Below are 25,593 nucleotides of genomic sequence, written 5' to 3'. Positions count from 1 at the left end.
AAACGATTTTTTTTCCACATTAGAGATCTCCCAGACATGTAGATAGATTTCTTATAATTTTCTCAAAGCAAGATAATTACTACATCGATTTCAAAATACTGTCTGAAACTCCTTTATATTTTTTGTAAGAGCCCAAAATCGTAGACTATTAGGTACTAATCACTTCTAAGCATTTAATTTTCAAGTTAAGATTTTCTCGCTCCATATTATTCTCAGCAAAATGCAAGATAAAACCTATGATAGAAACAGCATCTGTACGTACTTTGTATAGATTTGTAGTTTGTAATAAAGCTGTAGGCTAGACACTATCCATTAAGCCACAGACAGCTACTTAGCGCCTTGCGATGCTTTTGTTCTTCTAGTCTAATACCTAGGCTACAGTGCCTATAACTGTACCTACTTGTTTCCCTTTTCCGCGGCAAACACAGTGAAGATTAACAAGCGATATTTCTGTAATGAAATATGAGCTGTTTAAGTTTCGTTTTGTTTCAAAATTAGATAAAAATGTAATTTGCTTAGTAAATATAGTGAACCCAAAAGATATTCATAAAAAATCTGAGCTTGTATTTTCTATTAGACATAAGTTAAATAACAGATGAATATGCAATCTCTAAGATACTAATTTTCTAAGGACTGCTTTTATAAGACAGTAATAGGCCTTTTTATAAGATTTGAGAAGTAAACGAACTCAAGGTAGGAGGGTAGGACTCGCATTGTACTTTAATTACGTTAACACTTTATTAATTCAAAGGATAATGCCGCACAAGAAATAAGTATATTTAATAGAACATGTATATTGTATGTAGCTTCATTATACGGAATAATATTACGTTTCTCTACTTTCTTTTAAATAAAAGTCTCACATCGAAATATAAAAGTGCATTGAGGAAATCTATAATCCATCAATAAAGAAAGATGTAAGTACTACAATATCATATACAGAAGTCATGCGCGACAAAGGGGTTGGAACAGGATTTTTCTTAATTTCGAAAAGACTCTGCTCGGAGTTAGCTAGGGTTGTCACATTCCCACGAATAAATATTAAAATTTTAAAATTATGTTTATAATTTTATGTTGATGCATTTGTGTAGGTACAAGAATTGAATTCTTGTGTTTTACAAGTTATCTAAAATATTCTTGTAATTTTTTGTTATGATTATGAAGGTTAATGTTATCTGTTTCCATATTTTATTTAAATTGTCGTTTCATATTTATGGTTATCTAAAATACGATATAAAATTATGATGTAGGAAGGAAAAATAAAAGCCTTACAAAATTATCTTTCTTTATAAGTACCTAGTGTAGTCTGTCTATAAAATTTTAAGTATAAAATATTTAGAAAATTTAACAAAATTACAAAGAGGCAACCCTAGAATGCACGCACAATGAGATCTCGTACAAAGAGCTGAAGGGTGCCGACGGGACGGCGCTTTTAAAAGTATTACACCCCACCACCCAACCCTTGCTGATTATTTTATATGTGGCTAGGGGTAGCTAGTGCAAATTTGTCAGTGCAGACAGATTTAGAGTAAGTGTTTTTTTTATACAGTAATATAGCAGACGAGGATGCACCTGATGGTAAGTGGCTACTGCCGCCCATGGATATCTATAATCAACCTCAGATAAGATTGGTTTCGTGCAGGAGGTCGCCAACAGTTGCGCCGCTGAGTCTGAGGACTAACCTGGAATGCCTCGAAAAAGTATAGATACCACACAGAAAGTGTTTACGATTTCATTCTGGTCTAGATGAACGTATTGAAACCTCAGTTCACGAGGCATTCCAACTTATACTTTAGAAACATTAGAAGACGTAGGTATATGCATAGTGCATTATACGTATACGAAATATGGAAAATGTTATGTGAAGTCTACCATTTTGCACTTGGCCAACATAGTAGATCCATATTATGAGACGCAACAAATACCCAGCAGTGGGACACTAATAGGTTGATAATAAATGATTTATAAAATGTATTATTTTTATTATCTACCACAATTTATCGCAATTCCTACATACCACATCATACATTCAACATATCGTTAATATGTTCTTAATAAGAAATCTTAGTATGTTTCAGGGAAACAGTTTTAGATATCTATTTTTGTGTCATTTCTAGCGTTAAAAATGAGTTATGTATATTTTAACCCATTATCTGCTATGTAACTTCTCAAACGAATTGTTTCTCGTGGTTCAGGCATAATACATAACATATTTTCGTCGCACGTGAATATGTCAGGATGGCCGAGCGGTCTAAGGCGCTGCGTTCAGGTCGCAGTCCACTTCTGTGGGCGTGGGTTCGAATCCCACTTCTGACAAGTTCGATATTTTTTGAAATATATTTTTATGTGTAGAAAAAGTAACTCTCTCTATATATTTTTTGGATTGAAACTATTTTTGGTGTTGTTTTTTATATTTCGATTGATACATTTATTAATCAAACTGTAGTGCGATAAATAGATACCGAATTGTATCTACAGTTTAATTTCATTTAAATCTGAAACTGAAATCGAAATCAGAATCGCTGACAAATTTACACTAGCTAGCCAGTAATAAGAATTAAGAAGAGTACACCCCTATACAGTAATTAACACCCTCTTACCCCCGTTCATCAACAGGATTACTGTACAATTGCATAACTGTGTGAGTATATACCTACGTCCGTTGTGTTTTAGAGAAGTAATAGAAAAGAATTTGACATACAAAAAATACTCAAATAATTATTTATTTCGTTTGCAATCTTTTCTTTCTTAAAGGGTGGAGCCAAAACCCCCTCGGTCGTCTTCAGCTCTACATAGAGGCCTCCGGTGCATTTCTTAACACTGTCTAGCTTATCTTTGCTTCTTCAATATCTTCCTTTATTGCTACTACGTCTTATGCAACGTACAGTATATTAATAGATACATCGGTATATCCGCGTCTTGAATTCAGACTCTAAAAGTTTAAAAAATTGTATACTTGAGTCAAGAAAACATTGATTATTTTAATAGTTTAGTATTTGCTCTTATGAAATTTAAAACACACTTATTAGCGACTCAAAGTCATACTTCACACATTGATTATATAGAAAGAAAAAAAATATCAAGTGGCAGTGTGCACTTCCTACTTCATAAAAAATCAATTCTACATCTCAAGTATCCAAATCAATTACACTCGCTATTAAAATGGCCCACACAATAAAATAAAACTAACCACCCTAAACCAACAATAAAGCTACAAGCGATACTATAAACCCCAACAACTCGTATTACACGGATTAACCCTATCCGCGAAATAGCCCTTAAACGGGCGTTCAATTTCACACAAGTGTTGCCATAAACGAAAATATTAAATCCAATTTACAAACTTACCCCCATATACCCATAACCCTCCGATTACCCGCTTAGAAAAAACACGAATTATGACTATTATAACCTCGAGTATTGTTCGGTAATCGTTATTAATACGACCGACCCCGCTATTTGCACAGACACTAAAGAATATGATTTTATGGCAGGTTAAATCTATTATAAGTGGGGATTAAGTTATGAGTAATATTTCTATTTGTGAGGGGCAGCTAACGAGCTATTTGACACGTTGTAGGGATGCCGATTTATTCGGAACTTTTCGGATCTACATCAATTCGCATGAAACGTGAAAGAAAGAAAATGTAAAATGTGATTACTCAAATCTTTTTTTATTTTTTTAGTTTATGCGTAAAATAATATTTTTTTAAATTATTTTTTAGAAAGGAATTTTTAAATATAGACGTTGATAAGTAAACTAAATAATATTAGTGTTTGGGCTTTGTTAGGAATTTATCATTTTTAATATAGGTGATTCTTCACATTATTATTTATTTGTATTTAGTGGAACTGTCTTTCTGTATTTAGTGGAAGATAACATTAACATTAATTCTCAATTGCTCAATGCTAAACTCTAAGAGACTTCATCACGCCTGGACACGCAATCGTCGTTGGGATCGCTAGTGAATACTGATTGCTCTAAAATGATAAAATATTATAAATCTCTTTTAAATAATAATTCCTGGAATTATATCACGATAACATTCAACATACTTTACCATTTATGCCACGATCGCAAGTAGGTAACTGTTCTAAGTAATTAAATTTATCGATCCTTAAAAAAGTCGACTAATTTCACAATTTGATTCGATGTTTTCCCATCCCTAGTGATCGCGTGCAGCGGACACCGCGGGGCCGCATCTGTATTCAGTACCAACCAACCTATAATTATGTATCTTGCTCAACTACCTTTTATTGAATGTTTGTTTAGGTGACAGGTGGGCTATTAAGGTGGTTACGCATGATACGTCCTCCCTGACAGTTTATACACGCTCATGATAGCAAACAAAGTTGCGACAAGACTTGTCACAACTTTTTTCTGAGCATGCTGACACTTGACAAAGCGTAAGATTATTTCCTCCGAATTAAGTGTTCAAAAACTGTAATAATAATAACGAAAGAGTTTGAATAGTTACATAAATAATGAAGTTATAATTGTAATTATTTATTTGCTCTGGAACTACGATGGGCGCTATAGCCACTATATACTAGCTTATCGTATAGTCATCTATCATCTATTTCAGAAAGAAAATCGGTATCTAAAATAGATAGCCATAAAATCACAATTTTTTCCTTTTCATGGTGACCGTGGAGCTAGTAATAAAAATATAAATAAATTTAAATCACATAGAATAAATGATCATCAGAAGATAACAACTAACGCAATGGGACGTTGTTGCACGACGATTTTATTTAATGAACTTTTAAAAGCGTTTTTTCCTGTCGCGCGTGTCATTCGCTCGCGCGTCCAATCCGCACACATTAATCAACTCGATGCAGTATTTATGCGACCGATGTGTCTGTGCATATGAAACGATAGGATGCAACTGGCACGCGTGCTACTGGTACGCATGTTCGGTTGAAACCCGCGTGACAGGAAACTGTCCCTAAACGCAGTTTGAGAAATCGCCCTTATAAAAAAAAAAAAAAAACTTATTAAAATATTTTGATGTCTCCTTTCCACATAACATCGCGTGAAGTAAAGGCCACAATTATACACACACGAGTTTAATTCTCATACATTTATCACATCGCCACACGCTATTAATTTTTATAGTTCCGTCAACTTTTTGTACGGCGCTCGTCACGTTTTTTGTAGCGCATTTTTTATCATAAACTTAATGGACCTCAAACCTAATCTTAACGTCGCTTTCCTCATAAATATTTATCAGATCGAACGGTTAGGTTATGTACAACATAAAATATGTACCCTAAACACACATACATAATGTATTAATTTCCATCGAATCGAAAATCAAAGGACAGGTCCCAGTGGAGTGTGGGCTAATGTGTCCATTGGACAAAGCGGATTATATCCGATGTTGTCATATCCCGGACCTATTAACATAATATGGCGACGTGATTCCCTTGTCTCTGCGTTTTTTGCCGTATTTTGTCACGCTTTTATCTCTCTGTGTGGTCTGAAGCGACAGTGACGTTACTACGATGACTTGGGTACTGTTAGTAAAACAAACCCACTTTAAATACGGCAGCGAACAAATCCCAGCAAGCTTTATTTATGTGTGAATAGTTACCATAAGGCGACTTAAAAGTAACTACAGTACTTGTGGCTGGGTAGTTGAGGTGAACTACAAAAATGTGTCTTTGCGATAGTGGCCCACCTGTCATGCGCAGTGCCACTTGTAGTTGCGATGTTGGCAGTATCGTCTACTGTTTATTTATATTTTCATATGCATATGGATCAGAGTTTGCATTTCCATATATGCATTTTCATCTACCAATATAGTTGCCGTTGTAGTGTAGTTAACGTACGTGCGAATGGGCACTTAATCTCGCATTAGATGCATATAAACATACATACAATCACACCGTATTACGTCCATTGGATAACTAGTTTGCTGAATAAATTGCCGCCTTGTTTGAAAACATAAAGCTCGCACAATAATACGCGGTGGTAGAGTATTTCACTGTAGAATTCAAATTACTGAAGCGATTACCGGCTCCCTTCGTTTGCTCACAAAATACTCAATTACGTAAACAAGGAAAGGAAAATAAAAAAGTGCGCTTAACCCGACAACATTGTAAATGCGAAAGAAAACACAACATACCATTACGGGCGCCGCAGTTGCTAAACGAGCCAAGTTTTCCCACAAAAACGTGGTTTTAACGTTAATATTTAAGGGTTATTGTTTGAGTAATTGCGCGCCCGCAAAATAACGTAATGGGCGTACTTTGAATGTAGTAAAAATCGATTCACCCATATTTGTTGTTAATTATAGTCGGTTGAGTCGTCTTTCCGCCTCCGCAGCTTCGAATGCGATTTGAGACCCTCCCTGGTCCAATTACAGAGTTCTCAAAAGTCCCCCCTCTTAGCCTCCCCCTCATTTTTAGATCGAGCCCGCTTTAATGACCTCTCCAGCCCCCGATGTTCATTTGTCGCAAGGGTTTTTTCGTACGATTATTTTCGCATTTTTCGTCCATGTAGCGTTCGGGCTTGAAGCACTGTGAATACTCCCAGTTGAGCCCTCATAAATTAATAGGACCCGCAATTTTTCTATTCAGCAAAAATGGAAAATTATAAAATACGCCGCAAAATGTTCTATTTTTTATTTAAGTACATATCCAGTTATAGTGCTTTGAAATATTTAATTTATTACAGCTAAAGTATTGGGAGACATGGTACTCTAGTTTTGCTTCAAGTGTTGAATTTCTATGTCATCTCATAATTATTTCGTAAAAACTAGGTAAGTGTTTTTCCTTGTCCTATTCGCGTCTCTCATTTCGGATAATTGTTTAAAAGCCCCAATGCACCCTATATTAAAAAATTGTCCCCATTAATACAACCGTGGAGTATTTCGATGACGGAAGGGTGGGCGCCTTTGTTCCATTTGTTTAGGATCCTGTAATTTCCTACGATTCTGCAGTTTGCCCCAACATACGAGGTATCGTAATTACACTACATATTAATTCTCTGGACTCCCTCGCCAGTCTTTTGTTAGTCGTTTTTAATCTCAACTAATATTTAGCCATTGACTTGGTGATTTTGAAGTCAACAAGCGATGCATTTTCATCATCGTACAATACAATGTACGTCGGTAATAAATAAATGCTGTTTACCTCATCTTCGTTGTCTAAGAAATATATAAGACTTTTTATTTTTTCATTAACAAATTCTACTATCAACTCTAAATAACAATAAATATTTAAACAAAGATCAGCAAACAAATAGATTTGGCCATCATTGCAAACTGAGACGCAAAGGGTAGAAATGATTAATTCGCGTACTCAATTCCATTCGCTCTTGACGACAGCTATACAAATACGGATCGATTAAACTCTGAACCAAGCCCAATCTTCATATACAAACAACGTTTTACATTGTGAACTGTCCATTCCATACCTTCCCAGGAAACGCAATTTCTTTTTACCGTCCTACTTTTATATTTTACCCTTTATTTCAAAGCAATAAGGGTAAAGGAACCTATTTCCGACAGCATGCTATAAAATTTTTCAAACAGAAATTTTAGAACACGACTGCACGACATGTGTCATCACATCATGTCAATGGAGGGATTATGATAACCATCGTACGGATGCCATCTAGCTCAGGGAATCACCCTATTCGATCTCGACATCAGCCTCGAAACAATAGACCCCAACTCATGCTCGCATTCAAACAAATTTCAACTTTACGTTACGCGTTCTAAAACAGTTTTTGTTTGAAGGAAGATTATAAAATCTCATGAGGGTGATCCAGAAAAGACAATTTAACCCTAAAAAATGGTGCACGGACATTAATCCGCATGTAATATCGCAAATTTGTCATCGCTCCGTCGGCCCGGGTCGGGCCCATCTGTCAGACGAAACGCAATTCGATTTGCAGCTATTAGATATGGCACGATGGCGCTGAACGGGCGCTTGATTCAATGAATAAAGACAAAATAAAACCAGCATTTAGAATTTCATATTTAAATAAAAAATTGAAATTGCCGCTAATGGCTTGTGGTGCTTATATTTTATTTCACGTTAAAGCTATTCAATAGCGCTGAAAAAATGCGCATTGCATTCCCTGTAAATATTAAAAGTATTTCGAGTGCGCATTCAATTATACCCATTGAATAATTATTAGTATCCATAAAGTTACCCCCTGTCATGTCAATAATAACGCCCTACCGATGTAACGCTTAATAAATTTCACGTGTATTCGAAACGCTAATAAATTGCCCTTTTTGACGTCTTATTCAGACGCAGCGATTCACATGTCAGTGTCAGTGAGGGGTATGTTCGGTGCACGAGGGTTATAAAAAATGTATTACGCGTCTCAATAGCGCCACGCGGCGGATATCTTCAGGTGACTACTACATTGGGTGCTTACCCTAATTGTGATTCGGATACATTGCAATGGTTTTGGGTTCGTTCATATTTATGAGTTTTTGTTAGTGTGAGTGGATCCGTAAAGGATTGCATGGGCATTGTTGTAATATTAATGCATTTTGTAATATTATTGGATGACTATTGTGGTTTTTATTTGAAAGCGTGTATTACATTTTATAAAGCAATAATTTAATTTCGAAAAAAAAATATATCGTAATTACTTAGACGTTTAAGATTAAATTACTTGTTAGGGCAATGACAATGGTGTAGTTTAACTAAAGTACTCTGAACAATCCAGTTAAACACTCATTGGCACGATCATGTGTTATAGTCAGTCTATCAATGTCGCTAATGAGATGTCACCGAATTAGGCTTTGTGTCACTCAGTTCCCAATTCCGAGGCTTGTGAAATTTATAGCAGGGCGTACGCTTTTTGGTGCACCTACCTTACAATATGTGCGGAACATTGCTGACGCCTAGGGTTTGGACTGAAACAGAAGGTTTGTTATTTCATTACATACTTTACAAACATGGAACATAGCGTGATTAAAGTACAAATTTTAAAACAGACAAGTAAAACTTGGCCAAGTGGGTTTAGGGATCGCGTTTACTCCTAGAATATTTGTTTTTTCGGGAAACGCTGCAAAAGCTTTTGGAGGTAGGTACGGAATCTTGAGTCCAAAAATTTGATTCCTATGTGGCGGTTTTTGATTTATAATTGTGACTTATTTATAGTATATCTATTCTTTAATAAGTACCCATTGTTAGGTAGAGTATAAAATTAAATACAACTTAGGTATTCTGGAAGGAAGGAAGGTCTAGCTTCCGTTAAGTTCTTTCGAGTACACTACAACTTTACTTCGCAGTACTTATTCGTACATATATATAAGTAGTCGGTCGTGTGCAACAGCCGTAAGATAATCGTTGTTAATGAGATTGCAACCCGCGGGATCGAATTAGGCTTTGCGTCAATCACACGACATGATGCCCTTAAAATTTGCTAGTGACACGAATAAACGGTGAGTTCTCAAACTGTTGAAAGGAGTTGATTAAAACATAAAAAGACTTAAACATTTCTTTTTCTTTTCGATTGGAAACGTTTAATCTTTTGAAGAAATGATATGTAAGTATAACTTGTTTCAATAAAGATTGTAATTCAAAATGATTTGAGTAATGAATGAGTTTGTGCTTCCTATTCACTTATTCTATATTATGTGAGTGCGAGAAACTTATACAAAAGCAATATTTTCGGATTTTCATTTTTATAAAGACATTTTTTTGTCTCGAACCTTTAAAAAATTGATGGGGTAGGTGTTGGTAGGTGGGGGTAGTAAAGGCTTTCCTTTAACTATTTATTTTACCTAGGCCTTTACCTAGTTATTTTACAATGAAAATATAAATAAAAAATTATAATAATAGTAAAATATAACTAGACTCACGAGCTCTTTAAAAATAAACTAGCAACTTACAATTTTAGTCATAGACAAACGTACAAGTAATAAAGAATGCAAATCGCCTAACCATTAGTTAGATAGGCACGTTCAAAAACAGTTACTTAATTATCGTATTCATTTCGGAAGTGGCGAATTGAATAATGATTGGCGACGACACGTCTAGGAAACTCCATGTATAACGTTGTTAGTTAAAGATAACTGCAATCACTAATTAACAATATGCGGTGTAATTTGATTATATTTGTTAAGTTTTTATTTATCTATACTAATATTATAAAGAGGAAAACTTTGTTTGTTTGATTGTAATGAATAGGCCCAAAAACTACTAGACCGATTTTAAAAATTCTTTCAGCATTCGAAAGCTACATTATCCACGAGTAACATAGGCTATATTTTATATGAATATATTTAATAAATAGATTTTGAGGCGGTACAAAGTATGCCGGGTCAGCTAGTATGGTATGTTTTGGTAAGTTTTGATAAATTGCAAGTTAAATTTTACCTATTACCGAGTACACGATTGAGCTGCAATTTTTTGTATGCATATTTAAATCGGATGACAATGCAATATTCAATTTTTACATAGCATTATTAGATTTACTCTAATTTATTGTAATAGTAATATAAGATACAGTTTTTCTGGTGATGAGAGGTCCCGAATAGACTTAAAGAACTACGAGTATCAGAGGTCAGCCACAGTTTCGTTAGCCGTCTTTACTACTCAGACCTAAGTTTGAATGCCTCGTGTATGTGCCTCGCTTACCACATTCTTCAAACCAGAACACAGTAGCGCTTAACACCTGTCTCAGGCAGAAATACCTAGGTGTTCTGTAAATGCCACTAAGGAATTTACCACCAAACACTAAAGATGTGGAATTTTGGTTCCTTGCTTAAGCATAATATTTTTTTTCGAAAATTAATTATTCCATTGTTATAGACATACAACTTGATTTATATAGATATAGTTACGGCGGATAGACGGAACTTATTAGTATTCGAGAGGGGTAGCCTTTTATCTAACCGGACGTCACAGTTTAGCTAGGCACTACATTATTTTTGGGATCTAGGAAGTCAAAAACACGCTTATACAATAGCTGGTTTAATAAGCCTGGGTACCTAGCATCCGGTTCAACACAAAAGCTTATATTTTTTATATATTTGATTTTTTTCTAATTCTGGATGTCCGAGAGAATCAATCAATTTACAAATTTATATTTATGAAGTTACAAAATTCAATATAAGTAGGTACGTTATGTTATTTGTCGACTCCAAACTCGGTTAAAAATCGAAAGTTTTGGCTTGAAAAATATATACATTAGCTCTGTATTTTTATATGAATACCGCATTCAAATCAGTCCACCCTTTTGACAGCTAACACCACAGACAGATAAGTATAAAACTCTTACTCGTAAGACCCTTTTTTTTAAATTACAAAGTATTTGTAACATTATTACTTTACTTTTTAAACCGTTTTAACTAACTTTGTAGTGAACTTAAACTCCCCAGCGGTAAACAAAGAGAAAGCTAATCCCTGCCCAAATCACCTAACAACCCAAAAACCTAGAACCCCGCTCGCATTCGAACTAACAAAACCTTCCACCCGTTCCCACCTGTACTTTATCTTTAATCTGCGCGACTAAAAGCCCCGACCTACGGAGGCTGTATGAAAAATTCAGCGCTTCAGCTCTAGGCTGAGACGCGACTGAACGTAGAGTCGCCAGCTAAACTGGTTTAGGCGGACTGTACTTAAAATTATTGTTTTCAATTGTAGTTTTTACTTGCAGCACTCGTGTTATGAGGTAAATGTAAAGACATCTTATTTACTCGTACGATATGCGATTTATTAATAATTACCTTACCGGTACCGGTAAATTATTTTCTTCTAAAAAATTACTGATATTCAGTAGGTATCTATGCAAACTGTTCCATCATAGGAAACATATGTCCTAGGTCCTTAGGTGGTGGTTATCTTGAAAAATAAAAAAATGAGCGTTTTAAATATATTTGCAATAGGTTTCATGGTATGATGAAAAGATTTTTTAGGATTTCAGGAAACGTGCTGTTACACTTCCTTTGGTAAAATAGGACTAAATCATGTTAATCAGTTAAGACATCACCAAATAATTGTGTAATATATGAAGATTAAAAACAGGCTGCGTTATGATAATCGAAAGAATTAAAGACATTTCAAAAAAATGTTTCATTTTTAGAAACAAAAGTTTTATTGAAATGGCTTTCAAAGATTAAGAATATCCTTCGAACTACGTGTATATGGTGACATCACAGTCTTAAATGTAGATTCAGGTAAGAAGCGCGAGGTGTAGCGCTGACGTTTTGTGCGGATGTAGGTGACTGTGCCGCTCGCTCAAATGGCTTGCTAATTCCGCGCCGAGCTCAGCTAGACGTTTATGATTTAGAAGCTACTTACGACGCTTTCTTTTTATTTTTTCTCGTTTTTGCTTTAACATTGTGTCTTGTGACTTAGGAGTATTTTAAAAATAGTTTTCTAGAGTTACGTTTGCTGTGTGAAGGGTATCAAGGTTAGTATTGAGTTTAACAGATTAGATCTGGTAATTATTCAGACTGCCATACTGACAGTATATTTGTAAGAGTTAGATATTTTTGAAAAGCAACTCACAAATTCAAAAGCAGGAAAAGAAATAAGGTAAATGATATCATTACACCATTAACATTCGCATAGTCTATCTAGGTGATTTTTAATTGCAATCTTTTTATTTTGTTGAAAATCTATTGATCTATTGGTACCCTCTAAAATTCAACCTAGTTCTTTTTATTTTCAAAGAGACAAAATCGTACTATGTACATCACACGCGGTGTAGCGCGGATGTTTTGTGCGGATGTAGGTGACTGTGCCGCTCGCTAAAATAGCTTGCTAATTCCGCGTCGAGCTCGCAGCAGACGCCCTTTATGATGTTTTAGAAGCTACTTACGGTGCTTTTGTCTGGTTTTCTTCACGATGCTACTAGAAAATCTTTGAAAAGGTAGCTACCTTTTCAAAGATTTTCTAATGGATTAAATTGCAAAATAAGCTACTTTAAATTCCTGTGTCGTAATTGAAATAAGTATTCTTTGTGTTAATTTGTTGTCGTGAGTCTAACATGTGGTCTAAGTTGATTGTTTGGAAGGCTTGTGTCGGAACATATACCATTTGAAACACTTCAGTAATATATAGCGCCGTCACCACGAGAAACACTCTGTATTCTATTTCTATAATTTGAACTTAAAAAAAAACTGTCTATTTGAATTTTACTATCATTTGTATTTTTGAAAGAGATACGTATTTCATTCTTCACGCGAGGTGTAGCGCGGATGTTTTGTGCGGATGTAGGTGACTGTGCCGCTCGCTCAAATGGCTTGCTAATTCCGCGCCGAGCTCGCAGCAGACGCGCTTTATGATGTTTTAGAAGCTACTTACGGTGCTTTTGTCTGGTTTTCTTCACGATGCTACGGTGGTGCTATATGGTCTATACGGGATGTTGTGAATGCCGGCTTTTCAAAGATTTTCTAATGGATTGCGTTGGAAATTAGCATCTTTAAACCTAGACTTTTTTCAATTGAAGTACCATACGGGCGTACGCTCCATTTAATAGTACTGTGCTTAAATTAGGGCGCCTTGTGGACCTATGTGACTTAGAGAGACATATCTATTCGATTCGCAATAGGTTCTAGTCGGAATTTGTGACGACATTCGTAGCTGATACGTAAAGCATTCCAATATAGTTATCAGTTACAAATTCACTATAATAATCTTGCTAATTTAATATCAGCCGACTGGAACCCTTCTTTTTACTAGCCAACATAACTCTAGTTATCTTAAGGTACAAAAAGACTATAAAAAGGAGTACGATAATATGTGAAAAATATGAACTGGACGCTATCATCTTAATCATAATACGTCAGCCACCGTGTGCACATGTCCTTAGCATTATCTAGAGCCGACAAACTCATTACGCGATAAATAATCGCAATTAATAAACTAGCCGGCCATTGCGTAGCTCGGTAGCGAAACCACGCCCACTTTTGGTATTAGAATAAAATTATACGCCAGCGGTGCCTTAACGACTTGGATGGATTAGCGATCAAAAGTTTATACTCATGTAAGCGATCGTCAACCTTTGGTACACGGAATAGGAGCTCCGATAACGCGAAGTAATTTGTCAGTGACCAATTAGATACCAAAGGTTTCGTAACCCTGCATTAAGCGATCTAAAACCTTTTTTCGTTGTAATACGAGCGTTGGTGGGTATCAAAGTTTTGTAGGCCAGTATCAGATGATACGTAAGCCAATCAATTTTGAACTCTACACGTTTGTAATAAGTTGGTAACAAGACAGGTGTGAAGGCAAGATGATTGGATAATTGCATGATCATAACCCGTATCGCCGAAGTAGATTATTAATTTGCGCAATTTTTTGCGATTATGAACCTGTTATAAATAGCAAAGCGCCGCCCCTTGTTAGGTTATGAAATACGTGTTTAAGAATAATTTATTGCCCTTGAATTTGGGTAAAAAAAAATTCTTTCGCAGCATACAGTATATTATGAAATGTTACAGTACATTATGTCTATGTTAAAAAGAAACATTTTCCAGATTATAGTGACGTCACCGAAACAACATTTTATTATTTCCCAGTTTTCTTTTGAAACGACTGAACCGATTTTGATGAATCTTCTCGGTTTCTACTATGTGCCAAAAAACATCAAATATTATTTTTAAGATCTATGTTTTTTTTTTAATTTTATTTCATAACACATAAAACTATGTTTTCTAAGAACTCTGCAGTACAAAGGTAGTTAATACAGTTATTATAGCGTATGTCGTAGTAATAATAGAGTCTTTCAAGCTCACTTTTTTTTTTACAAAAAAAAAATGTCTTGACATGTTACTTAAAAAACAACTTACATATATTTCCCGTCTACACATACATTTGAATAACGTATATTCATAGTAACAAAATGGGTACGTACTAGCTAGTTAATCTCACGATTTAGGAGGCGTTGCACCCACCGATAAGGATCTTGCACGAGCGGCCGTTGTTAGGTTTTTATGCTGCGATCATAAAAATATAACTATAGTTAACATACTGTAACTATGTTTTATAGAAGTTACACTTCTTTTGGGATGTTTGGGAAAAAACATGAGAGTGATTTTTTTGTAGATGTAAAAAATCGACATTATAATTTGGGTAATAAATATTGCAAGTTTTGCAAAAAAAAATATTTTGTGATATGATATGATACGATAGAATATCGTATCGTTTGTGTGTATGTTGTGTAAGTTTTGCGTTATAATAGTTTTATTTCTTATGTGTTTAAACATTGATACACTATTTTTTTATTAAATACGCCAAAGATGTAAGAAGTATAACTTCTTATGTGTGCGTGCATAAGAAGAATAAAAACACACGTAGGTTTAATTAATAACATTTTATTTTTATTTTATTTATCCCTGTTTTGTTTTACTCAAAAAAGTAGTAAATTGAAACAGCTGAAAAAAGAGATTATCAAGATAAGGGACTTGGAAATATTTTTGACTTAAATATGTCCTTAGGGTATTTGTTTTACACATATCTAAGATATGCGTGTGTGCGTATTTATTTTACTTTGATGTACATTTTGATTTCATAAAACAGTTGTTAAATATCTAGGTATAGATAGGCTATATACATTTAGTTGAAATTTGTTTTGAAAAATTTGAATTTTATGTAAGTAGTTCTGTATATTCATATTTTTTAATAATAAATTTTTTGTTCATTTACACGAAACCTAATAATTATTGTAATAAAAAAACCGTTCAATTAGCGTTAGTAAGTGTAATAAAATCAAAATTTACTAATTTAGTAAATTGTAACTAATAATATTTTCATTTTTGTTTCAGGTACGTAACTACATTTTTTGAAAACTACTAATACTAGAGTATTGTGAGTATTCAAGGTAAGTGAAATACAATAAAATATAAATACTGTTTATCAAAATATAAAATACATTATCTCATATTGTAGTGATTTTATCGAGTAAGTTTTGACGAGAGAGGATTAGACCATAGATTAGTAAAGATACTTCGCCGCCTTGAAATTGAATGAAGCCACAAACGGCTTATTAGTAAGTTCTTTTTTTAATTCTTGATAAATAAAAACATTTTTAGAGAAAATTTACGAATAAATAACTAATACTGCATATTTTACATAATAAATAAATAATTATTTCAAATATTTTAAGGACATTTTAGGACGGAGACATAACTTTTTTACGTAACTATTTCAATTCTCAAAACTGGGTACATTTTCTTGTTAGGAATGAGTAATCTTTACTAATCTATGGATTAGTCAAAGTTAGATAATTATGTAGAATTATATTTTTTAACTTAGGTTTTTTCAATTCTAGTTGTTTTACAGACCATGCCAGACGTGGTCATAGCTCAAATGCTCCTATTTTTGAAAAGGCCGAGTCATTACTACTTCTCCAAAATCCTCCTGACGACCCGTGTGGCGAAGCCGTCACCATACCGGTCTGACGCGCAAAGGGTTCCGGGTTCTATCCCCGGCTAGACAGATTTGTTCTGGTTCTGGGTGTTTGTGTATTCGTCTTTGTGTGTGTCCATGTCACCCACGACACAGGGAATCCTAGTGTATGGTTGTTGTAGGAAAGCGTTTCTGCTCAATTACTTGTCGATTGATTTCATCAACGAATATCATTATCAAGCGTTACTAAGAGGCAAGCAATACCATTTATTTTATTTGTTGGCAAACTATCAACTTATGCGAGTCAATTGCTAGAGTAATTGTAATTGATCATTCATTATACATTCGGTCAAAGTTCGCTTCGCCATCTGTGGCTATCTCTGATATCGCTTATGTATTATGGAGTTAGAAGGTAACTCTTAGCCATTGTATTACTAGTCCTACTACGATGAACTTTTTTTTTTTTTTTCTTTCGTAAACAATTGGCACTTGGCTGTGCTTAGTAATATCATGTTGGGGCACCCACGGAACTTAATTCTGCCTCATAACAACAGGGTTAAGCGCTTTTACGTTTTGGTTTAAAGAATGTGGGAATGTGGAAAAGGGTTTCTACATGATGTATGTATACCAACTTAGACTACTGAGATAATGACGCAAGTGTGACTAACATCGGGTAAAACTCTAATCCAATTTTGAGTGAAAGACCCTCAGCAACAACCACTTCCCATCAGGTGGACTGCTCGCTAGCTTCCTTAATATAAAACAATGGGTTATATCTTTGAAATAACCAATGACAATCTTGGAGCGACGATAGCAAATATCTTTCGTTTACTTTTCATTGCGTGTTTTAATACAGAATATTTATAACTTTGTAAACAAAATCAGCAATGCATTATATATTATGAACATACACACTCGGTTAATTGTCATTTTGAAACCACAACAAATTTTAAATAATGATCATAAACTAAATCATACATATTTTAAGACAAAAATAAACCTATAAAAGGAAATATTTTCTTTATCGTGACCATAGATTAGTAAAGATTACTCACTCCTAACAAGAAAATGTACCCAGTTTTGAGAATTGAAATAGTTGCGTAAAAAAGTTTTGCCACGTCTCCGTGCTAAAATGTCCCTAAAATATTTGAAATTATTATTATAAATTATTTATTTATTATGTAAATTACGCAGTATTAGTTATTTATTCGTAAATTTATCTCTAAAAATGTTTTTATTTGTCAAGAATTCAAAAAAAGAACTTATTATAATAAGCCGTTTGTGGCTTCATTCAATTTCAAGGCGGCGAAGTATCTTTACTAATCTATGATCGTGACAATATTTTCTTGTGGAATTTGTACAATTTATTATCGCGCAATTCGGCATATTTATTGATGTCAATTGACATCCGATATCAATAAATGTTACTTTCGGACTTAATAACACTTCGTCGAAAGGGGATCTATTGGTACAAAACAAATACAGGTTTGTACAACTGTAATTATACAATACACTCCCCGTTACCAATATACGATATGCATACATTGTTCTAGACCCCGTTATATGTCCTGGATATATATCCAGTACTATGTTCTACTCATTATTCTTACAATAATTTTGAAGTAGAAGATCTCAATGGATTACATTTTCTTTTGCTAAGCCGAGGTGATTTTCAAATTATCAACGCGCCACAATGTGGCAAACGTGATTTTCTGATCATTATTAATTGTAATTAACATCCAATTGTAACCACATTGCAGAAAATAATAAACTTTCGTCCTTTCCTTCCCAAACATTACAAATGAAATCCCAAGTTCCGAAGTGATGTCCAAGAACTACAGGATTCATACACCGTACACTCCATACATACACTAGAATACTATAGATCCTGTGTGCATCAGGCAATCTGCGTGAGAGCGGACGGCAGCGTCGATACACAACTGTAATTACACAATACACTTCATGTTGCCAACCATGCATGCATTGTGCTAGACTTGGTACTGTGTCCGCTACTGTGTTATACTCCAAAGTAGTATTCTTACTAACGTAACTGTCCCAAACGAAGGTTTTTCTGATATAATGAATGTAAAAGACTTAAATGATTTTGAAGTATGGGATCTTAGAAAGAAGTTAGGTTTGTTTTTTCTTAGAAGTGTTATACGATATTTTGTAAACCATAAGGTCATTGTTAAGTTAAATAACTGCAAATAATAAATGCCCAGTTGTTGTAATATTTGCAAATTTTCAAGCAATTATAAAGTACACTTGCGGGTTTATATACTCTGATTCGAACCACTCCTTTCAATGATGTTTTCCAATTTATCGAAATTCAAATTCGACTTTTAAAGTCCGTGGACACCGCTCGACACGGTGATCCTAATTTATAAGTAAAAAGTTGGTTCGAAATATTCTTAAACGAACTTAAATGTCTGCACTTTTCTATGCTTCTGCTTTTCGCCAACACTGGAGAAACTACCCAGAAGTGGTACAAAGAAAAGTTAAAGCCATATTTTTTTTTATAATATAGGTGTAGCAGACGAGCATGCAGTCCACCTGATGGTAAGTGGCTACTGCCGCCCATGGACATCTGTAATCAATCCCAGATGGTATTAGATACTCCTACCTGAGATCGGCCACAGATGCGCCACTACTCCTGAGGACTAAGCTGGAATGCCTCGGAAAAGTATGTCTCCCTTACCACACCCTTCAAAACCGAACACAGCAGCGCTTAACAATGCTGTTATTAGGCAGAAATAGGTGTGGCGGTGGTGCCGCCGGAGTCGAACCACAAAGTGTTTTACCACTTTCTATCTATATTCAAAGTTTAGTTCAAATTACAAAACATATTCATACGGAACCACAAAGTTATGTCACACACTCGTTGCAACTGTCGCCTAAATAACAAGTACACGTTAGAATTCGCCCCGCGTGCGCGGTACGTGCCGTTTTCCCGCCCACCAGAGGGCGCTGGATTCGAATCTCGGTTGAGTAATCTCGTTAAGAGAATTTAGAGCTCTAAGCACGAATCCTAGACCACTCCAGTCGGGCTTAAGAATCTTGACTGACCACTGAAGATCTTGCGTATAGTAAGCTTTTAACTGACCTAGATCTTGTTTTCTGTGTGTAGTATGCGTTTATAGGCCTTCTACTTGCTAGATATTAGGAGGATAATTGTAAAAGTGTAAAATTCGTAACTAGTTTCAAATTGAACAGCACTTCTTGCCTGTTAAAGATCCAAACGTTACCTCTAAGTACTGAACTCGAACACTAGAGTTCTTCGCTTAGAGTTGTTATCATAAGCGAAGTGTACCTAATGTAACTGCAGCATTAACGGCTACTATATTCTGGTTTGAAAAGTGAGGTAATGCAGATTCTAGATATTATAATCCTCAACGGTAGCAACACATTTGTCACAATATGTAGGACATTAGGCATCCATGGGAAATAGGAACCACTTAACATCAGTGGGGAGCATGAATATTATAAAAAGAATCGCCTACAGATCGTCTCATATAAAATATTTCGATATTTACCGCAACTAATAAATAGATCTCTATCTTTATTTACAGGTTGTCGTTAATGACGAATTAGCTATCTTAGGTAGTCATTAGAATTAAAAATCAAGTTAGGTGCTTTTATGGTCCTGCTAAAAGGAATCAGTTGTACTAATCACCGTTTATTTTATACCGTTTAAAGACTTGTCTCACTATGAAACGGTAGCGAATAGCGATTAAATGAATTAAATGTAAACAAAAGGTTAACGCTACGAGTGAAACAATAAAGATATTTTTGTGAACATTATGATTGTATATACGAGTACATACTATAATAATTTGTTATGTTTAAAATAATTGTCACATCAGAAAGAAAAAATAAAAGTATAGTACTTACGAAGTTATTTTATATGGCAGTATTTGTATGTGTATAATTTTATAAATAAGTGATCTCACTTTACATTGCAATGTTTGAAAACGATGATTAAAAAAATAAAAAATAAATAAATAAAAATAAAAAATAAGATACGATGAAAAAATTTATATTTCAAATGTTGGCACTAAATATTTTGTATTAAATATTTACTAATTTCCGTCGGTCAAGTCGTTTGTATTATATCGCTTGTCGCTCACCCTTTCTTTGTAGGACAGTTCGGGTGCTAATCACCCATTTATTTTATTACGACTCGTATCCGTCGGAGTTTGATTCCCATGAAAGGTAAGGCAACATGATTAGTTAATAATTAGAGCCTTTAGAATAATTATGAGAAGTCATATTAATGCCTATTAACGGCTGAATGAAGGTTTTAAAAGAAATATCTAGTTATTTTTATAAATTCGATTTTTTTAATTTTGGAAAGATGTTCTAGCAAAGTTGTATAAATTAGGGTATTGTTTAAGGAAGAGTGAAGTACAGATCCCTTATAGCTATTAAAGGTGGTTTCACGTGTTTCGAATTTCAGTTTACTATAATAGTTAATTAAAAAAGAAAGAAAGAAAGAAAATAATTTATTCGGCAAAAATATACAATAAACACAAATAGAAAATTGCATACAAGAAATATTATATTTTTTTTCTGACAGAAAAGTCTCCACTCAGCTTTAATGTTTCAGGTAAGCTTAGTCACCTGCACCGCTGGTATTCTATGGAGCTTGAAAAACACTGTGTGCGTGCGAGTGATACGTGTATACGTGTGTGTGTGTGAGCGTGTAAATATATGTGTGGGAGAATGATTGTGAATATGAATTAGTAGTATAACTCCCCAGGATTTGATTGCGTGCTCCTGCTACGCCATGGATATAAACTTTAAGTTTATTTTAACTCATGCATATTTTGCTATCACTTAACCTTAGGAAAAATCATAGTAGATTTTCGCTACACCTATCTAGCTTCTAGTAATGTTTTTACATATAAAGCTTAAATCCCAACAAAAACACGGAAAGTGTGAAAAAAGGTCGAAGGCCAAAAGGCACAGTTACTTTATTCAGCAACGCTATAACCGCACCCTTTAGGGCTTCCGAAAACAATTCATTCGCAGCACACGCCACAAACAAAAGCTCAGGAAGGTAACAAAAATATAAAGGGCTAAGGGCCAAGACTAAACGAAAAGATCAAAGGTTTGAATATTAGTCACATGCAAATTAGTTAGGAATAATGTCATAATATTCGTAATTTTGTAACGCATGTTTTATTTATAGGCCAGGGGTTGTTGGGGTGAGAAAACCTTTTTGTGGTGGGATATTAATAGCATTTTTTTATGACGTAATTCTTGTTGGATATGCTAATAAAATAAAAATATTCAATTGTTCGGAGATTTCGAAGTACAGCCTAGCTTATAAACATTGTTAATTAATCTTTAGTATTTAATTTATTAAAATAATCGAGTGTAAATAATTTAGTGTTTGACCACAATCTTACTTGGTGATGACTAAGTTCGTAAGATTAAATTTATCAATATTTTATAACAAAACTGTGGAGTATTGATGTGTTTTAAATACAAAATGAATAACTTACAAAACATTTACAATTTCATACATGTGACTTTTTCATGCACCATTGCAAAATATATGTTTCTCCCCACTATTGGGAAAGCGTGGAACATCCTCCACCACACCACCATTACCACAAGCAAATAGGAGTCTACCTTACCAACTAATTACTTACGGATCCTACTAAAAACCAACCAACTGTAATTAAGTGGACGTCAAACTGTTTATCCACGCGATCCATACAAGATAGACAAAATATTAGGACGGCATTACCATGTCAAAGGGCGCGATTGGGCTGCCCTGTCCTCTACGTCAGACTACGTAACGTATTACAATATTTATAGCACCTTTGTGAGTTTGGGTTAGGTATGTTTTAAACGGACCATACATAAAAATGAACGCAAGGTAATTTTGTTAATCAACGGTTAAAATTAGTGTTAGTAACACATAAAGTCAAAAGAAAAAAATACGAATGGGATGTGATGTCCCATGCGCCTTCGGTCAGCGTGGTGGTCTATGGCCTAATCCTTATTATTCTGAGGAGAGACCCGTACCCAGCAGTGGGACAATAATCGGTTGATCATGATTATGAAGCTGGTCAAATGAGTGTGGCTAGACTTTGTATTATAATTATGAGAACATAATCGAACTACCGGTCATGTTATTTTCCTAACAATCTCTTCCTTAATCGTTTTTCTCAAATATTTATTAATAGTGTAAGAATATAGGTCACGTATTAAAACGTACAGAAATAGAAATAACTGCTGAAAAGCGCAAGTTACCTTTTAGAACCCTAACAGCCAATTCCAGTGCCCCACATTGACAGGATTTTTATATCCGGCTCGAAGGACCAAGCCCTTAAACACGTCACCCGCAGTGGTAGTGGTAATTCCTGAAAACGTCATTTAACTAGAAAACAAAGCTAAGCGTCGGTTAGTCAGCTTTCGTTCGCAGACGCCGGCGGCGCGACTTCAAAGGGATGAACCGCACCCCCTGCCACCCTCGTCGCCCGAGGCGTACGGTTGACGGGCGTTTGTACATTGCGGTAGCGCCGTATTTGGGGAACCGATCAGGCTTCAGGAAATATGCGTGGGTGGTACGGCCTAGATGTGACATATTTGCTCTATTGTTATTTTAATATTCTAAATGAGATAACGATTTTTTTATATGAATTAGGTATAAAATTTTGAGTTACTAGTTTTAACTAAATTCAGTCTTCGCATTAAATTTCATAACTATAAATTCATGTAGAAATGTTATTAAAATATTATCATTGCTTTATCACAATTTTGTTTTATGTCATCAACTATAGATATCTACAGCTACAAAGCCACTGTAACCACCGTACTGATTTACCATGCAAAGACTCCCGGGTTCGACTTAAGAGCCCGGGCGGGCCCGGGCTCTTAAGTTCAACGATAATAAGATTTCCGTTAGATATCATGTAGATAAATACAGAAAATAATAAGTTCGTATTTTAAAAAAAATAATAAATGCGTAACAAAATTGATACTAGTTGATTTAAACAATAACTACAAATAATATAATCATCGTTTATCAGGTTAAACTATAACCCAATTTACCGCCAAACACACTGTTCACTGATTACTTAATAACTATGAATTCCGGGTGTGTGAGCTTCATAAATTCGATTTAACGCATGCACACTGACCAAATAAACTGTTTACTCCGCAATCATATACCTATATTTACTATTTATACGTATTTTGAAAATTTTACCGTTCATATTTAAGTGGTAAACTTTTAGTGATTCGACTTTAACTAAAACTTTTTAACAAATCTGCGGTGTGGTACTGGGTGCTCCCATATCCACACTTTTTTCTAGCCCTAGTAAAAGTAACTTTTAAGCTACACAGTCTGAAAGTTATAGTAAAATATCGAGCGAGTAAACGTAGACAAAATTTAAAAAAATCTATAAAACGAATGCGGATGAAAACAGTTTTTCCGAATCATGGTCACCCTATTTTGGATTCTTCCGAAAAATTCCCAAAAACTAAAAATTTGGGGCACGTCGCGACCAATCTATAACCAGGCGTCCATCGCATAATGAGAGGTATCAATATTCATGGACGAAATGGCCACGTGCCGGAAAGAAGAGGAAAGATCTATTCATCGCCACCACCCCTCTCGCTCGCACACACTTTTTAATTTCGAAACGATCTCGTCAAGCGTCCTGTCCTATTAAAAATTCGAACCCACACCACTCGTTATTGTTTGAAGAATGTCACGGATATTGTCATTTTAATACTTTTTTTCTCTAGTTTCTTGGTTTTCTACGTTGGTGGCGAACAATCATGCGGACGTTTACATATGCCCATAATTTTTACAGAAGCCCCATTTGTATTGTGTTTAAAATGTGCTCCGTCCGTGGCGTAGCTCTAGTGTGCTTGATTAAAAAGGAACATTCGAGTTGGTTTTTCAAGATTCACAAGCTTTTATTTACGATTTTCTTCTAGCTTCTCTGTGTAGGTCAATCTTGCAAGTCCAATTTGTGCGAAACAATGATAGAAAGATATACTTGATCTTAAATATTGACTGTTAGATACACTTGTTTTGTGGATTCAATCTGACTTTATATTACTATACAGTCTTCAGTAACTTTATCTCTATTGCTTAAAAGCTTGGTCTAGAGAATATTGGATGTAAAGTACATTTGTTTTCACATTTATTCTGACTGAATATTTTTGTACTTGGAAACATTTCACCTTGGTCTTATAGTAGATTTGATGCTAACATTTCGGCTGTAGTTCAATTTTGTCTACATTTTTCAGTATTTAAAAAGTATTCTTTAGTTGTTTATTTAAAAGTTTGGTCTTATTGACTATTGCTTTCTAACGCATTTCCGACTCTTTATTAATCAGTTTTAATTTTATTTCTTTTAGTTCTAAAAAGAGTAGTCAGCTTCGCATTGTATTCACTGCAACTCGAAAAAAGTTTTATTTTACAAATGTTACCATAACACTATGAATTTGCACCACAGATAACAAAATTCTCATTACAAACTAAGCGCTGGTGGTTCATTTGTATAATCCGCAGCATAATTAGACCAATACATTCTGTATCATGCGCGGCCCCACGGTGGGCGCCACACGTTTCCTAATTGGCGGTTAGGCCCTAATTGCACGCGCTTAGACAGTATTACTATTCGATTTTCAGCTATAATTGAACCGGTTTGTCCTTTATTGCCTTGGCTTTTTAATGGTAGTATTTTTATATAAGATATGATAGTTTTAACAGCAGTAATTAAAATAGTTGTAACATCAGTGAGTGATAAAGTAAAGATATACATATAAAAAACCTATTCATTCTTTGTCGTCCACGGTAGCACCATTTAAGAAGCCCTTCCTTATTAACCCTTCACCCAAATTCTTCTTAATTATATTTAAACTGATTACAGATGCCTATGAGCGGTAGTAGCCACTTACCGTTAGCTGGACTGCATGCTCACTTGCTACTTCACATAAAATTTAAAATTGTCCCGCGGTGGGCACCAAATTTATCATATAGCCATTTACAATAGAATACGTTGTCAAGAGCCGGAACGCTGTATTTTATTTAGTTAATTAATAAGACCAAATTCAAACAAATCCAACTATTATTGATACACTCAATGCTTAGAGTGCGAGGGATGTAAAACAGGGTTGCCAAAATTATTTCTGTGGTTACTTTTGTTCGGAACTTACTTTTACGTAACGTCGAAAAATATACGTTTTAAATGTTTCAACTGAATATTTAATTATACAAAATATATAGCAATA

At 34.6% G+C, this 25,593-nt stretch overlaps 1 protein-coding gene and 1 non-coding gene across 9 annotated transcripts in view; both read left to right on the top strand.

Moving 5' to 3' along the window:
* Nucleotides 1–25,593, top strand: part of pan (transcription factor pangolin) — a 192,467-nt gene that overhangs the window by 116,202 nt on the left and 50,672 nt on the right. The gene's annotated exons all lie outside the window — the stretch shown is intronic.
* TRNAL-CAG (transfer RNA leucine (anticodon CAG)) lies at nt 2,233–2,316 on the top strand. Its single transcript has one exon. It is a non-coding gene; the product is annotated as a tRNA-Leu (tRNA).

The sequence above is a fragment of the Epargyreus clarus genome, unplaced genomic scaffold (assembly GCF_041222505.1).
Source record: "Epargyreus clarus isolate Ecla_fem2 unplaced genomic scaffold, WU_Ecla_fem_2.2 ptg000031l, whole genome shotgun sequence".
In the NCBI taxonomy this organism is placed as follows: domain Eukaryota; kingdom Metazoa; phylum Arthropoda; class Insecta; order Lepidoptera; family Hesperiidae; genus Epargyreus; species Epargyreus clarus.
The sequence above is the reverse complement of the archived record's forward strand: the minus strand, read 5'-3'. Positions and strand labels throughout refer to the sequence as shown.